Here is a 16,793-nt window from a genome sequence, read left to right as displayed (position 1 = left end):
GAAGTTACGTGCCCCTACCAACGTGGGTAGAAAGGAAGAAAGCCATAGTCAACGTAAAAAATGATGACAACAGATGCTTTATGTGGGCAATACGATCCGCACTGTATCCAGTAGATAAGGATCCATGTAGACCAAGCAAGTACCCAACAGATGATTTGGAGTGGGATGGCGTAGAGTTCCCAATGCAGTTGATAGACACACCGATATTCGAGCAGGAAAATGACCTAGCCATTAACGTTTACGGAGTCAGAGACCAAACGATAGTGCCACTAGTGCTGTCAAAGAGTAAAGGAGAACGAATACACCTCTTCTACCACGGCGGGCATTATTCGTGGGTCAAACATGTTAGCAGACTATTTTACAGACACACCAAACACAAAGGCAAGAAATACTTCTGCGACTGTTGTTTGTTATCCTTTACCAGCGTTAAAGCTCTAAAGGATCACGACGAAATATGTCGCGGAGTCGAAGAAGTGGCGCAACGGATCCAGATGCCCACAGATAAGAACCTATCCTACTTAGACCACCAAAAGCAGATGCAGGCGCCTTACGTGACATATGCAGACTTTGAAGCGTTGATAACTAAGGAAGAGCAGAAAAGTGGTGCCACGAATAAGGTGGGATTACACGAGATCTGCTCCTTTGGTTACATAGTAGTCAGATCAGATGGTAAGGCCGACCCTCCTGTGATTTACCGAGGTAAGAACGCAGCTAATGAGTTTCTAGAAGCATTGCGAGAAGAGGAGGAAGAGATAAGAGAACAATTAAGACGCCCAAAGAAGATGGTATTTACCAAAGAGAACCAGGAGGCTTTTACCAAGGCAAAGAAATGCCACATTTGCCAACATACGCTTCTCCAGTTTGGAAGACGGGCCAAGAAAGCGTGGGACGAAGATGGAAAGTATCTAGGAGAAGCTCATTTCAAATGTGGCAGGTATGCAAGGAAGGGGGGAAAGCCCAACAAGCCTTCCACCCACTGCATTCATTGTCATAAAGCATTCGTTGAGGATTTCTATGTGGATAAGGTTAGAGATCACTGCCACATCACGGGTAAATACAGAGGTGCGGCTCATTGGAAATGCAATATAAACTTCAAAGTAGATCCAGAAATGGAAATACCCGTATTCTTTCACAATTTAAGGGGTTACGACAGTCACTTACTTTTACAAGGAACAGACGGCTCCGAAGTAAAGTGCATACCCAACAACAAAGAAAGGTACATGTCCGTAACCGTAGGCAAGCTAAAGTTCTTAGACTCGCAGCAGTTCATGGCGGACTCCTTAGCAAACTTGGTTAAATACAACACGGAGTTCCCCATTTCCAGCCAATACGGCGCGGAAAGGAAAGGAGTGTACCCATACGAATACATGGACTCCTGGGATCGATTCAAAGAACCCCTACCACCCAAAGAGAGATTCTACAGCACCCTAAACGAGTCCGGTATAAAGGACGAGGAGTACCAGCATGCGTTAGATGTGTGGGAAAAGTACTCCTGTGAGAATATGGGAGAATACCACGACATCTACCTACGTTCAGACGTAGTGCTGCTCGCAGATGTTTTCCAAAGCTTTCGAAAGATGGCAATGGAATACTACGGGTTGGATCCAGCGAACTTCTACACGGCTCCTGGGCTTAGTTGGAGTGCGCTGCTAAAGAAGACAAACGCGCAACTGGATCTCCTAACGGAATACGACATGTACCGCTTTATGGAAGACGGTATCCGCGGCGGTGTTTGCGGACCCAGCAGACGATACGCAAAAGCGAACAATCCCACGGTGGAGTACGACCCGGAGAAGCCAACCACATACATCTTCTACTTAGACGCAAACAACCTCTACGGTTGGGCAATGTCGCAGTACTTACCTGTACGCGACTTCGAATGGAACGACATAAAGCCCATAGAGTTTTACCTAAACGTAGGTAAAGAAGACGACAAAGGTTACGTGCTGGAGGTTGATTTGGAATACCCAGAGCACTTGCACGACGCGCACGATGAGTTCCCATTAGCACCAGAAGCAATAGAAATACCATTTAAGCAGCTGAGTCCGCTGCAGAGGGAAATGTGCCCTGGCTACAAACCGTACAGGAAGCTAATGGACAAGAAGAAGTACGCGGTGCATTACCGCAACCTGCAGTTCTATGTGCGCAACGGCTTACGCGTGAAGAAGATCCACCGCGTTTTGAAGTTCACGCAGGAACCATGGATGCGCTCCTACATTGACTTTAACACACAAAAGCGTACGCAGGCAAAGAATGACTTCGAAAAGAACCTGTTTAAACTAATGAACAATAGCGTATTTGGTAAGACAATGGAGAACATCCGCAAGCGCGTAAGCATAAAGATAGCCAGCACCAGAGAGGAAGCAGAAGCATACGTGTCACAGCCTGGATTCGTTAGATACGTAGAAATGTTAAACTTCTACGTGATTCACATGAAAAGGGTGAATCTATTCCTGAATAAACCCGTATACACGGGGTTTACAGTGTTAGACCTATCAAAGCTGCTCATGTATGAGTTTTACTACGACAAGCTAAAACCGAAATACGGTGATAAGTGCCGCCTCTTATACACTGACACCGATTCCTTGATACTAGAGGTGCAGACGGAAGACATTTACGAAGACTGTGTTCCCGACATCGATGAATACGACACCAGCGATTACCCACGCGACCACTTTCTTTACTCCCCTAAAAACAAGAAAGTAATCGGTAAAATGAAAGATGAGATGAAAGGAAAACCCATCGTGGAATACGTGGGCCTGAAACCCAAGATGTACAGCGTGCTAAAGCTGGATGGTGTAGAAAAGAAAGCTAAAGGCGTAAAAAAGTACGTGGTTAAGAAGGACATTACGCACGAGTCCTACTTGAAGGTCCTGCGTACGCGTAAGGAACAGCGGCATAAGATGAACAGCCTACGCAGCTACGGACATCAAATACACAACGTTACACAGGAGAAGGTGTCACTGTCTGCATTTGACGGTAAGAGGTGGATGTGTGATGATGGTATCCATACGATAGCATTCGGACATCACACGATAAGCAGTTCTTCTTTGACGAACCTACGCGTGGGACCATCATGAAGATAATACAAGATGGGCTGACCCTTCTTAGCTAGCGCACTTCGGATCTGGTAAGTTTCCAAAGACCAATTAGGATCCGTAGCTCTTTTGGATCCTCCTTCTAATTCACCCGGCTCATAGAGATATCGAACCGTGACATCACCTAATCTCTTTTCCTGGGGGAAGACCGCCCTCGAACTCCTGACGTAGGACTTGTGTTCCACGTGTTTCTTTTTTATGGCATCCTTGGGTTTCATTCCCGTAGCCCTGGCCGCCTCGTTGTTCAAAGCCGCGACGACCTGGGGGAGCCTCTGAGTCCATTCCCTGTTGCGTTTGGAGGGATCTTCCAGTTCTTTCCAATACTGGTACCCAAAGAGACGCTCGGCCAAGGTCTTATTGAATCTTTCGACGATGCTCTGACCCCTGTGGTACTCAGCTTCGGCTCTCCTAATCTTGGTGCTGTGGTCTTTCAGGGTCTTAGTAACCACGCCTATGAACTCCGTCCCCGCATCCACTTGCAGCAGCTTAGGCCATTTCAAAACGCGCTTATAAATCCTACCTAGGGCTTCTGCGACTTCCCCAGAATCCTTGCTGGTTATGGGTTCGGCGTCTTTGTATCTGCTTGCGATATCGACTACGGTCAAAGCGTATCTATAGGTCTTTCTTCTCACCTTGTCGTGCGGTAAGAAAAGCAAATCCGCCTGATGAACTTCATTGGGGGCATTTACGGTGAAGCTGGGCCTGGGAATGTACTTAGGCACGGGAAGATAAACCTGCCAGAGGGTTTGTTTTCTTAGCCAGTTCTTAGCCGTTTCTTCTGATACCCTGGCCGCGGTCGCGAGTTTCTTGATGGCCGACGCTCCTTTCCAATAGCCTTCAGGCCCATAGTAAATCCTTTTAAGTTTGTCCTCAGTTCGACCCATTATATGAATAGAATCGCGCTTCGCTTGATTCAAGCGAAGGATAGGACGAGATTGATCTTGCGTCCGTTAAAATCCACCGTCTTTCCGTCCACCTTAATGGTGATGTTTATGCTTTCTACTAAATGAGACAAGTCATAGCTTAAAGAAATGGGAGTGTATTCTACTGGGTCAAATGGATTACCTTTGGGCAGAAACTTGGACATAAGAGAAGACTTTTCTCCATTGTTGTAACTATGGACCAAGTCGCAATAGACTTCATAAGAGGATGCAACTTTCCATTTCACAGGTATGGCTGTGTCGGTAATCGTCTTGCCCGAGGCACATAATAAAGATCCCAATGGGTCAAACTTTCCAAAAGTTACTGAATAGTTTGGCATATTATGTTTGAGGGTCATTTCGTGCGGCAATCCTGTGGTGAGAGTATAACCGCGCTTGGCGAGCTCCTTAGCAAGGGTGATTGGCGTGTAATGTCCATCGGGTAGCATTTCACCTTGATATTTGCCGGGCGCCTTAAGTACGGTGACCAAGGCATTGACTAAATTATACCAAGAATTGTACAAAGAGCAACTAACCAGCCTAACCTTATGGGCTTTGATGGGGGGATTCAAATAAGTGGTAAAGTCATTCTTGTCGCTTTCCAAAAAGACGATCATATATTTCAGGAAACACAGTTTCCTTCTCTTGCTGACTTAGACTAGATACGCCAAAGCTACGCCTCCGGCCAGCCCTGCAACTCCTACGAATACCAACTCATTGTCTTTTTGTTTCTTAGAAGGCTGATAGTAATTCTTAAACTGAGGCTTTTTTAACCCCGTCGATGCCGCGGGGTGTGCTTGCGCATAAAGTTTAAAGGCGTAGTCTGTATTTTCAAAGTTCTTGTCTGCCTGCATTTTGTCTTGGTAGTTCTTGTCCAACCAATCCCTGTAAGCTTGTCTTTTTTCATTCCAAGCTGCCACGTCCCTTTGATACTTTTCCAGCGCTAAGTCGTGTCTCTTCCTTTCGGCGGCTAATTCTCCGCTTTTGTCGCCTCTGACTAATCTATCCAAATACTGACCACCATAATTAGCTCCAGTGAATGCTAAAGCTGCAATAACTCCGCCTGCGATTAAATTAGCCATTTATATATTGGGCAGGTACTTTTAATTTCGTAGGTAATCCTTTACCATGATAGCCCCGCCAACGGCAGCGGTCATCTTAGCAAAATTTGCAAAGCTCTTGCTTGGGTCTTCAGTAAAGTCTTCTTTGAGCACTTTCTTACCTACCCAACCAATGCCCGCAACGATGGAAGTAATGATAGCTGCTTCTTCAACAGTTTTCAATAACGCGGTTGACATTATATTACAGAGCGAGAAGGTTATTACTCCATTACGGGTATTTTGCTTTTCGTCACATGCACGGGTTCTACCTTTGGCTTTGCTGCCTTCCATTGTAAGTAAAGGCTACCTGCTGCTATAGCAACTCCTAACGCGCCAATGACGTAGCCCGGATTGATGGAAGATTCCTATTCTTTCTCTTCCACCTTTTCCTCTTTCTTTGCTTTGTTCTTCTTATTCATCTCTGCGAGCTTCTTTCCGGCAGCGACTCTGCCTGGAGATTTAGCCTTGGTAATCTTTTGCTCGGGTTCCTCCACCTTTGATTCAGCTTCACTCATTTATATCTAAGGACTTGAAGGACTTGATAAGTAACTTAATAGTACTTGACTAAGTACTTGAGAAGGACTTGATAAGTACTTGAGAATGACTTAAGTAAGTACTTAAGAAGGACTTGAGGCGACTTGATCAGGTACCTCAGCAAGTGCCGCCTGGAAGACCTTTTCAACGTCTCTATCCTTCTTGAAGTCCTTCCAAGACGTCGTAAGTTCCTTCAAGTCGACATGCTGAGCTACGTGAAGTGCCGCAGAGGCGACTGCCATTAACTTACCACACTTCAACGACAACCACCCACAGGTTATCTTAAGTTCTTGGGCGATGACATAGTCCTCGCTTATGTCCTTCCGCAGTTGCTCCACGTCGTCTATGGGCAGCGCAAGTCCAAGCAACTTAGTCGCAAGTCGGATAGCGGAGTCTGCTACGGCGTCCGTGGTTTTACTTGCAAGGGCAGCCTCATACCTCTTATGGAATTTCTTGACTTCCTCTTCCGACAACTTATTAACCTGCTCATGGGTAAGTTCCTTGCCTATCATTTCTTTGCACTTCCCAGATGACACGAGGATGTTAAGTTGTTCCTTGAGGTTACTTTCATCTAGCTGTGTGGGGACTTCTATCAACTGCTCAATCTCCATATATATCTACGCTCTAAGCTCAACATCATACGGAAACCTCAAAGAGAAGATCATCTTGGAATGTTGGTGCGTTTTTAAATGCCGCATGTATTCGTGTAACTGTTCCTTGGATATCTCACCGCCGTAGTCGCTTAAGATGGTTTCCAGGTCACTCTTACTGGGTGTATAAAATACGACAAGTGAACCTATGTTTTCCCTGAAGGGCTTAGAGACGCTGGTAAGCTGCTGCGAGAGCAACCAAACGCTAATATTGTCGTGTCTGCCGCTAAAGGCGAGTTTAACGAGCTCTGACGTGCGTCTTTTTACGTCGTCCCCGCAGGCAATGTCATCCAGTATGAGGAGGGTTTGCGTATCTTTAGGGAATTGTTTGTGCCAGAACTTAAGATGTCCAGATAACTCGTTAGGGTCTAAGATATCTACGAAGAAGTCGTCATCTTTCACTCCTATGCCCGTCCAGGTGCGGTTATTCACGTAGGTGGGGCAGAGCAGCACTATGTAGTCGAAGCGGTATCTAAAGGGTCCTAATAGCTGCTCTACCACGAACTGGGTCTTTCCGCAGCCGGTGGGTCCTACTATCAGAGCGTTACAAGGAATATGGTTTGGATCCATTGTATATATGGAGCCAGTGGAAGCAGTAGAAAAGATGGTTAACATCGCCAAAAGGAAGTCAGACCTGGAGAGGACGGTCGAAATGCAAAGGGAGGAGATAGACCGGCTGAATGAACGCGTAAAGGAGCTTTATGAGGAAATGTGTGGTCTAAAGCGCGCAGAACGGTTTGGCGCGCTGATAACGATGGCAACGTGGGCAAAGGAGTCAGTCGTGGACTTCATGCGCTACCCAATCTAATGTTAAGAGCTCCTAGAAACCCCCTCAGAATGTTAAATGGAGGTTAAGATATTGTTAAGCTGGGTCCAAGACTCCCGTAAGAAATGCCTCAGAATGTTAAGATATGGTTAAGACTTTGTTAAGGAAGGTCGGAAACTATCTCAAAAGATGCCTCAGAATGTTGCGTAGGGGTTAAGACTTTGTTAAGGAAGGTCGGAAACTATCTCAAAAGATGCCTCAGAATGTTAAATGGTTAAAATATTGTTAAGGAAGGTCGGAAACTATCTCAAAAGATGCCTCAGAATGTTAAATGGAGGTTAAAATATTGTTAAGGAAGGTCGGAAACTATCTCAAAAGATGCCTCAGAATGTTAAGATATGGTTAAGACTTTGTTAAGGAAGGTCAGAAACTATCTCAAAAGATGCCTCAGAATGTTAAATGGAGGTTAAAATATTGTTAAGTATATATGGACTGCTTGAAATGTAAGAAGGTATTTAGTACCAAACAAAGACTGCAATACCATGTTTGGCATGGAGTTTGCACAAAGGAGCCAATCAGTAAGGCCTGCAATGACTGTAACAGGGAGTTCAGTACCTTACAGAAACTACAGCAGCATGTTAAGAAGGGCGTTTGCCGTAGGACAACAGAATGTAGTTACTGTGCTAAGGTTCTTAGTAGCCGCCAACGTTTACAAACGCATAAGAAAAAACATGAAAGGACATACCGATACCTTTCAGAGAAGTACGATCTGGAAGGAGTGGATTGTTACCAATGCGGCGATCTGATGAATTGTGAACATAGAGATGATTACCTAAGGAATCGAATAGACTACTTTAGGAAGATAAGCAGGACATTACCCCGCTTTGATACCTTAGAAGGTGTCCCATGGACTAACAGGGAATATTGGAGGCAGCAATGTGAGAGATGTGGATGCGTAAGAGAGGAGGAACACATATTCAACTGTCTCTTAACAAGAATTTAACCACATCTTAACATTCTGGGATGGTTTCTGAGATAGTTTCCGACCTTCCTTAACAAAGCCTTAACCATATCTTAACATTCTGAGGCATCTTTCGGGAGAGTTTGGTGGGTGGCTTAACAAAGTCTTAACCACATCTTAACATTCTGGGATGGACATACGATAGCATACGCAGCCGCCTTCCTAGTCTTTCAATATATGGACTGTATTACCTGCGAGATACCCAACGACTGCATTTTGAGGCCTGAGGTCATAGAAGTCATTAAGGAGGTCGTCAAAGAGCGCGCCAAGCAAGTTAAAAAAAAAGAGTCATCCTCGTCGCAGAGCGAAGGTATGACTGTTTCTACTGCCGCCACACCTACTTAGGCGACGACTTTACCGGCCATTGGTGCAGCGCAGACCCTAAGGCGCTACGGACCATTGCCGACGCGCTTAACTGCAGAGGGGAGATGGAGTGACTCTTCTTTCGATGTCAAACTCCCACCGCCCGTTCTGCTTACCATGCGAGCGCAGATGGGTGAATTCCTCGCCCTGTATGACGTACCTGACTCTATCAGGCGCCCACAGGGAATACTCTATGCCGTCACCGTCTTTGAGGACCAGCCGCAAGCGGTTGATATCCTCAAAGACAACGTAATTTTTTATTTCATACGCAATACCTTCTATTAGATCTCGCCAATGTATTTGCCTCACCATTATACCTATGGAATATCTTTAAATGCGTTTCCAGAGTCTGCGCGCTTTTAAAGCGCTTGCAGCACCACCTACATGGTAGACGCATTCCTTGTGCATACTCCGTGATGGCTCTGCAGATGTCGTCGTAATCGTTGCTGATCATTACTTTATAACCATTTCTTTCGTATTCGTGTAACAGGCGGCGTTGATCCTCAGATAATACCCCATTGCCTTTAGGGGTCTTCGGCTCTATACAGAAGCCACGGTATCGCACGTGTGCATTAAGAATTAACAAGTCGGGTTGACCGCGTTGATATCCTTTCTGCCAGCACTTTATACGTTTGCCGTCCGAATCCTGCAGTTCACCTAGACAAGGGGTCACGAGCATTTGGGGGTAAAACCTGCGGATGTAGTCCACTACCTTTTTATGCAGGTCGAATTCATTTTCGATCTTAAATACCAACTTGTTTGGGCTGTCAAAGCGCTTTTCTATTTCATACTTACCTGTCTTCCTTAATGCTGGCAAGACCTCTTCAAGCACCCAATCCTGGAATGCCTCTGCCGTTGGCATCTTAGAGCTAAATATCAATTGATACAACCCAGATTCGGTTACGTACAGGGAATCTGGGTGTAAGTTGGAAGGGAGGCGATTCACCTCCCTTCTAAGTTCACTAAGTTTTATCTTGTACTTATCGCGAACGTGCACCTTAATAGCATCCTTAGGGTCTGCGTATTCCAACGCCAAAGCCACCTCCTTCGCTTTAAAGTATAAAGTTTCGCCTTGCACTATGCATTGCAGTTTGGTGTTTTCTTTGCAGAAGTTGCGTAACATGGTATATTAGACAAATATTTTAATAAGCAACGCTCTTTAGCTGATTCATTTCTACGCTTAGCTGCGCGTCAGACACCACGAAGACGTAGCAGTTTATCTTAGTCGAATCGCTGGCATGTTTGGTGCGTTTAATTTCCAAAGTAATGCCGTCTTGGGTGTTTACCAGCCGCAGACCCTGACCGTGCATAGATTCATCGTTGGTAGTGCGCATGTCAATCCATAACGCATACTTATCCGTGAAGAACTCCTTTGGGGCAATTTGGTCACCAAACTTGCGCGCGACTTCCCGGTACATATCCGCGGGCTTTATCCCTTGGGAGTAGACCTTGTTAGGCACTCCGTTAATACTAACACCTACGTTGGTTATGTTAGGATTAAAGAATACCTCAGAGTCACGCAATCCTGCTGTGTATGTCTTTGCGAACAGCAACATTAACCCTGTAAGGCTGCGCCTGGGAAGGTTAATGCTTTGGTTGATAACCTCTTCGACGTTGTTCGTAAAGCTGAACGTCTTGTACATTACTACGTGATCGTAAAGAAAAGCCTTCCCTGCACTGTATTCCATGCCAGCGCTACGAGCCAGCTCTTCGCTGTATACCGTTTCGTACTGCAGCTCCAAGTTAGTAACGGAGTATGGGTGGACGGCTGCTGAACTTACGTCTTTTCCCTGCAGGATGTTCGTAGTATCTGCTAGGGTCACTTCGAACTGCAGTTCACTTAGCTGCCTTGGGTAGTATGCACCGTGGTTCGTGATAACTTCGAAGTCCAACGGGATAACATATTTAGTACCGTAGGCCGCCTTTATTTCGTCTTCTCCCGAGGCGCCAGAGGCTGCGCTTCTTACCTTACGTATGGCTGCGCTTGCTATTCCCTGCTCTATCCTTTGCGCGCGGTCGAAGGCCGTCAACCATAAGTCTTTGTACGTGGTGTACAGATCGTACCTGTTCAAGTCCAAAAGGGATTCCCCGGCGAACTTGATTCTCATCTTAGAGACGAGGTTCCTGCCTGCGTTATTAACGACATGACGCGCGTCTGCGGTATCTAGCTGCACCGTTAGGTCAAACCTTAAAGCTAAGGTGCCAGGAACTAAGACTAGATTATCCGTTAGGCGGGGTACGCCTACGTACAAGGTTTCTCCTGGCTTTGCGCTAGAAGGTGTGAATGTAACCCGGTGAAAGGTGCGTTCTGCCTTTAGTCCGCCAACCTGCTTAGGTAATACGTTGGGGTTTAACTTTGAGCTTATCATATATAATGGAAGGAACGGATTTTGACCCCCTTACCGAAGAAGGCCAAATCGATATTAACGACGAAGAATACGAGTCTTTGCTTCCCGATGACAACGTAGACGGACGGGGCCTTTTTGACAAGCTAAGACGCAAATATGGCAGCAGGGCCCGCGATGCTCTACGCTCTTTAAGAAATAAAATTCGAGTCTAAGAATCCCCACGAACCCGTCCCGGAGTATCTGCAAATGGAAGACTTATATCTCACGGACGCAAGAACTGAAATGTTAAGAGAAGTCATCGACAACGTAAGGCAGCGATATCCTAGCGCAAATCTGGCTCTCTTAGAGTTCGGAGTAGGAGATAAAGGCCAAATCCAAATTCGATACGCAGGTAGAGAAAAATGGTACAACTTTTATCAAAGAAAGGAGTCTACCTTACTTAACAACACTCTTTCGAAAGAAATAACGGCAGCGTTGGGAACTCCTAACCTAACGCTATTGTCTACCTTGAGTAAAAAGGAAACTACAAGGCTCCACAAAGGATTCCTTAAGAGCGTCAAAATGCCACGTACTAAAGCAAGCCTTGAATCTATGAACGCATTACTTAATGAACAACAAGAAAAACTCCGACAATTAGAAACCACTGAAGAGGAAAAGATTAAAGAACTCAAAAAGCTTCCACCAAATAGTGACGCGACTGGAGGCTTGGCGAGTTACTTACGAAACGCAAAAGCTGAAAAGGAAGCACTTCAAAAGGAAATACAGGAAAATAAGGTAACCATTAACGACCTTACGCGACAACTCGACGAAGCAACCAAGGAAGGGGGTAATATCGATAGTCACTTCAAAGCCGTCCAGGAGGAAAACCAAGCATTGCAGGGGCGTATAGAAGAATTGGAAGACGAATTCATGAAACAAGGCAGGCTAACTACTGAAAGTCATGCCGTCGAAATTGCAGACTTTAAAGCTAGGCTCTTTAAGCTGCTAGAAGAAAAAAGCGCCGCAAGGAATCAGCTAAGGGTTGCTTTGAATGAATCGGCGGGAAAAGACGCAGAACTACAGCGCTTGGGAAAAGAATTAATGGAGTCCGTTGACAGAGAAAGGCAAGTAATGGCGGACAAGGCAGTGGCGGAGGAACGAATACGACAACTTCAACAGGCCGTCGAAGACTTGGAGGGGCAAATAGAGCGGCAGCAGGAAATAAGTAATGACCAAACTCGTCCCGAAGAAGAAAGGGAAGCAGCTCAAAGGGAATTAGAGGCTCTTCAGGTAAGAGTTGCGGAATTACAGACGCAAATAGAAGGTCGGGAACGGGAGTTGAGGCTTACCACCAAGGAAAAAGTAAAAAGAGCTCTTTTGAAGTATGGTATTCCGCTGGCATTTGCGGTCGCTATTTCGAGCGTAGTAGGAGTAATCTTGTCCGCGCTTAAGGCTACGGGCGCAGGCGTAAAGAAATTAGGCAATGGGCTGACGGACTTAGGAAAAAAGATGGCAGCCGGCTTGCCTGGGCTGCTTGGTAGCGTTCTTGGCTTGGCACTTGGGGCCGGCGGCGAACTGTTGAAGTTCGTGGGGAATAACATTTGGATCTTGGTCGTCGCTATTGGAGTGGTACTTCTGAAGAAGATGAAGGCTTATTCTTATCCTTGTGTATTACTGGTGGCTTATCGTCGTCGGGCGCCCGAGGCATCCTCGGCTGGGGATAAGTAAAGATAGTATTCGCACCGCCTTGATAATGCGGAACTAGCGGCAGCACACTCATGGTGCTAATGGGCTTATGATTCCAAGTAGCATCCGTCGGAGGACCTCTTGACGGGGCGGCATTTATCCGAAGGTAGGCAACGTCGTTGGGGAGAACCTGAAGCTTCGCATATTGGCAATTGGCTATCATGTGAAAAGTTACCGGCGTTAAGTCTTCTCCGCTTCTTGGAGGGGGTTCCGACGAGAAATGGGCTGGGTTCCTATTATTATCTTTTTTTCTGTAGGGTAGTAATGGATGGTCATTCTCATCAACGATCCTAAACCCGACATTACACGAATACCCCGTCGAAATACTAATAGTACACATGATCAATCCCAGGCCCCCAACCTTTACCCACAGCCCGGTGTCAAGCCAATGCTGTTCTAAGTAGTCCTTCTCCTCCAAAAAATGTAGAAACCAATCTTCCTTCGCGTGTGGGTTCATATATTTCAGCAAACATAGTTTGCTTCTAGAGACTAAGCACCGTAAAAGTGCTGATGGTTGCGTGGTTATAAATAGTATCCCTTTGATTTTCTATGCTATTTACGCAAACGCTCCCACTATCATCTACGCGTATTTGCAGCTTTACCTTTCCATGACAATCGGCCACCATGTGGAAAGTCCAAACCGATAGATTCTCGGCGCTCTGGGGGTTGGGCTCTACGGAAAAATGCGTAGGCTCCCTGTTGTTCGTCTTCGTACGCATAGGCTGCAGTATACCATTCTCATCCAAAAACCTAAAGCCCACGTTGGCATGGCTGCTCGTACCAATGCAAATACTGCATATTATCAGCTTCTTTCCTGAGTAGTTCAAATCCACGGACATCCCGGTGACATCAACCCAAGATGCTTGGTTGTATTTTTTCTCGCCTGCGTAAGTCGTATAAACACAATCTACTCCAGCTACGTAGGGGTTGTTCATCGCCATATATAATAACTCAGACCAATGCTTGCAGCTGCTAGGCCGGCTTTTAATAAGTTATGGTCATATTCCTCGGGTATCGTAGGCAGGACCTTCTTTGGTGTCACGTATTCTTTTTTTGATGGCACGTGTTCCTTTTTTGGCTTCTCTACGAAGTGTGGAATGCCCTTGGTCATGTCAGAGTTCACGTCATTCACCCCAAACTTCATGTCTTCGGTTGCTCGTTGAAGTTTGTTGTTGTATCCTACTACAGAGCCAGTATTTATAGATAAATTACTAGGCATTAACCAACAACCCGGGGCTACTGCATAGTCCAACCTTGCCTTAGAATTTTGTATAGCTAGTTGGTAACGCTGTACGCCCTTGCTAATGTCACCCTCCAAGATTGAACTTTCGAATAAGATCAAGGCTTCGGCTCGCGTCTCTTCTGCGGCGCCAATATTTCCAATTATACTTGATCGGGTATTTACCTGAGCTCCAAGGATAGAATACACGTAAGCTTCTATGCTGCGGTTCAAACGGGCAAGGGCAGCTCTAGTTAGTCCTTTACCTTCTGGGGGTATGAAATTAAGATATTGCTTCGTTTGCTCGTCGTTGGTAATCTTAATAATCAGTGGATTGGCCCCTGCATACTTACCACCCTCGTCTTTGAACAGAGGTCCGTCTCTGACTTCCTTAGTGGTCTTAGCATTTGGTTCAAAGAAGGTGCTACTGTCGTGAGTTTCTTTGTGATACCCAGTGTTCCATCGTAGATTCAATTCATTAACTTCCTTATCACTTAGCTCGTGTCCACCAATCCCCCAATAAGCCCAAATATGTCCCAAACCATTGTTAGCACCGGCAGTGCATCTAAAATCCTTCCCTACAACACCGAACTCCTTACAAAGCCTGTTATAGGCTGGAACGTCGTATTTGTTATCTCTTGGATAGAACGCAGCATCTCCTGGTAATGCAGTAACGCCCATCTCATGCAGTATTCTTCTAACCGTGAAGTGAAAATGAAACATAAATATTGAATTCTTCATCAAGTTTGCACTTACACCACAGCCGCTAGTGGCACACCAAACCGCAAAGTTTAGTTGCTGCGGCCAATAACGCATGTTAGGACCACTTAACCATTCATGAGATTCCTTAGCGGTGGTATGAACAATGGGAACGTTTTTGAAGATATCTCGCACCTTTAACGGAAAGGAATGGTTGTTAGAGATCCGCATGTTCAACGTTAGGTCCAAGCTTGGATGTTCATTAAACGTAACTGCGGGTATCGGATAAAACCTGGTACCAAGCAATAATTCCTTTGACCAACTAGGTTTAGGTTCGACATGCACGGGTTTAGGCTTATGCGGTAAGATCTTAGGATGCTTCAGCTGAGAGTCTATCTGATCGACCAGCGTAGGTTTCAAATCCTCATTGCTGTACATCCTAGAGCCGTTAAAGTAAATCCCATCGGGTCTTCTTTCGAACTTACTAGGGTCGGCATGCGGAAACATCTTCCTAAATGCTCTCCAATTCCAGTAATCCCTGTTGTCGTGATGTGGCTGCTCCTCAATATCATTCCCAAAAGCGTCGTACATTAGTATATATAATGGATGTTATACCATCAGCACCTCCACTTTATCCTGAACTTCCTAAGGAACCTAACGAATTAAACGCTGAAAACTTTCGTCTGAATAAAGCAAATTTAATCCTGGCTTACTTGGAAGGGCAGACAAAACACTACGAAAAAGTCCGAAAAAAGTACGTCAGAGCCCGGAGTACGCTACATAAGATTTCGATAACTTCAGGATCCATATCTGTGGTGTTAACAGGCTCCGGCGTTGCTACTTCGCTTACCGGACCGGGAATAATCGTTGGAGTTCCTTTGGCCGGCGTCGGGGCAGCCTGTGGTATTATTTCTGCTGTTGCTACGGGCATTATGAAACAGTTGTCAAGCAAAATATCCAAGCATGACACGACAATAGCTCTGTCAAGGGCTAAAGTAAATACAATTACCGATCTTGTCTCAAAGGCTTTGCGTGACAGAAAGATAGACGACGTTGAATTCTCGCTTATCTTAGCCGAAGAGGAAAAGTACGAGAAATTAAAGTCGGACATAAGGAACAAAAAAACAGTCGTAAAAGATCTTTCCGAGGAATCTCGCAAAAAGATCTACCAGGAGGCAAAAGAAGAGCTTCAAAGAAAGCTTGCTCAGTAAACATCTGCTTTGAAAAAAGCAAGACAGGATTCTATTTGCATATTGAACGCCGGCTGTCTGGTTCACATGCAGATTAGTTTCACAAATCTATTTCACAAATGTGAAACGTTTTCACAAATGTGAAAGAAAATTGTGAAGGTTTTGATTGGCCGAAAACATGTGACGTAATCGTCCACTATCTTCTCGGAATCCATCCTAACAGGGGGTGGTTGGGGTCTATTTTGTAAAATATTTCGTAAATTACGTCAGGGTAATAAGGAATATCCTTATCCAGACGACAAAACATCCACTCGGCTTTTGTCATATCAGAAACCTCGGGAATAGACTTACCGGTAATTTCAGACAAAAGATAGGGAATAGCTTTGTAATATTTCCCTAGTTTTAATTTTTTCAATGTCTTCCGTAGGCTTTGTGGGGTTGGCTCTTCTAAGTGGTCTATGATTTTCTTCTTTACTTCGTTGTCTAAATATACCGGTCGTAAACCCTGGATATGACTCATCCAGTCCCTAAAGTATTTTATTCTCTTATAAGGTGTTTTCTTACGACCTCCATTAGCGTAATATTGCTCTCTGGTAGCATTTGGTACGGCATTACGAATATTCTTACCACATTCGTAACACTGTGCTGACGTGTCATCTTCTATTTGCATTTTCTTACCACAACAAATATACTTATTTGGCTTAGTAGGTACAAACTTGGGTTTCAAGCACTTTACACAGAAATCATAAGCAAACTCTTTACATTCTTCGCACTCCATATATAGACTAACATATTTAACTACATAGACACGGGATGCGGGTAATCGCGGTACGAATCGAGGAATTCACTTTAGACGGGTAATCCTCCGGTGGTCGTTGCGCTGGAACCCCCATCCCCTATACTACTCGCCAAAGTGCCAGCATGATGGCAACGTTTGTTCAAATACGCGTGCACGTTGATCTGTTGGTGTTGGTCATGGATTCCTTCGAAAGAGTAGACATAAGCGAGTTTCTAGAAGAGATCGATTCTGATCTCCTTCAGTATTCTTCACATTTTCGAAATAAAGGCTTTACTTTGAACAAAAGCATGAAGTACTGGAGAGAAAAAGATTTTGATTCTTTCGAGATTGAAGTACCTGAAGGAATAGGCCCTTTGCAGCT

The sequence above is a fragment of the Actinia tenebrosa genome, unplaced genomic scaffold, assembly GCF_029948245.1.
Source record: "Actinia tenebrosa isolate PJP-AT-01 unplaced genomic scaffold, QUT_ActTen_1.0 PGA_scaffold0__85_contigs__length_37466705, whole genome shotgun sequence".
Classification (NCBI taxonomy): Eukaryota; Metazoa; Cnidaria; class Anthozoa; order Actiniaria; family Actiniidae; genus Actinia; species Actinia tenebrosa.
Note: the sequence above shows the minus strand (reverse complement) of the source record.